Source organism: Myotis brandtii, unplaced genomic scaffold, assembly GCF_000412655.1.
Source record: "Myotis brandtii unplaced genomic scaffold, ASM41265v1 scaffold1676, whole genome shotgun sequence".
Taxonomy (NCBI): domain Eukaryota; kingdom Metazoa; phylum Chordata; class Mammalia; order Chiroptera; family Vespertilionidae; genus Myotis; species Myotis brandtii.
Window position 1 is genome coordinate 116,180 of NW_005356154.1, and position 1,730 is coordinate 117,909.

Here is a 1,730-nt window from a genome sequence, read left to right on the forward strand (position 1 = left end):
ATATAGGATAGAGGCCTGGTGCATATTATTTAAGCTATGCCCTTAAACCTAGAATGCCTGCCAGACCACAAATGCTTTATATCAACAATAGAAGTGCCTGTGGCCCAGGGAGCAGAATGCAACGCTGTGTCCAGACAGCAGGCAGTCATTAACTTAGAAAAATACTTCTCATTAAGAATTAAGCACTATGATTGTATACTCGTAAGTTGCTATGAGAATAAAGCTTTAATGTTCTCACCATAACAACACAACAAGAAAATGATATTATGTGAGGTGAAGGATGTGTTGACTAAACCTTATTATGGTCAACATTTTACAATACATACTTGTATCACATTATGTGCCTTAAATATACATTATATTTCAATTACATCTCAATAAAGCTGGGGGAAAGTGGTCCCAGCCAATCAGATTCTTAAGTGCCCTTAATGGACCTATTTGGAATTGATAAAATACAATTTGTAGTGAATTTAGATTTGAAAAGAGAAGACAACCTAGACCACAGAACTTTCTTTTTTTTTTTTTTTTTTTATGCTTATATGCATGCATACAAGTCCTTCGGTTGATCTCTTACTCCCCTCCCTTCTGCCCCCCAACCCTCTCTGGCCTTCCCACTGCAGTTTGACAATCAGTTTGAGGCAGCTCTGCCTCTGTATCTATTATTGTTCAAAAGTTTGTAATGGTCTTTATTATCCATGAATGAGTGAGATCATGTGGTATTTTTCCTTCATTGACTGGCTTATTTCACTTAGCATAATGCTCTCCAGTTCCATCCATGCTGTTGCAAATGGTAAGAGTTCCTTCTTTTTTACAGCAGCATAGTATTCCATCGTGTAGATGTACCACAGTTTTCTAATCCATTCATCTACTGATGGGCACTTAGGCTGTTTCCAGATCTTAGCTATGGTGAATTGTGCTGCTATGAACATATGGGTGCATATATCCTTTCTGATTGGTGTTTTTGGTTTCTTGGGATATATTCCTAGAAGTGGGATCACAGGGTCAAATGGGAGTTCCATGTTTTGTTTTTTGAGGAAACTCCATACTGTCTTCCATAGTGGCTGCACCAGTCTGCATTCCCACCAGCAGTGCACAAGTGTTCCTTTTTCTCCACATCCTCTCCAGCACTTGTCGTTTGTTGATTTGTTGATGATAGCCATTCTGACAGGTGTGAGATGGTACCTCATTGTTGTTTTGATTTGCATCTCTCGGATGATTAGTGACTTTGAGCATGTTTTCATATGTCTTTTGGCTTTCTGTATGTCCTCTTTTGAAAAGTGTCTATTTAGGTCCTTTGCCCATTTTTTTATTGGATTGTTTATCTTCCTTTTGTTAAGTTGTATGAGTTCCCTATAAATTTTGCAGGTTAAACCCTAATCAGAAGTAACATTCGCAGATATGTTCTCCCATGAAGTGGGCTCTCTTGTTGTTTTGGTGGTTTCTTTCACTGTGCAGAAGCTTTTTATTTTTGATGTAGTCCCATTTATTTATTTTCTCCTTAGTTTCCATTGTCTTAGGAGCTGTATTGGTAAAGATATTGCTACAACAAATGTCTGATATTTTGCTGCCTATGGATTCTTCTAAGATTTTTATGGTTTCCCATCTTACATTTAAGTCCTTTATCCATTTTGAGTTTATTTTTGTGTATGGTGTAAGTTGGTGGTCTAGTTTCATTTTTTTGCATGTATCTGTCCAATTTTCCCAACACCATTTATTGAAGAGACTGTCTT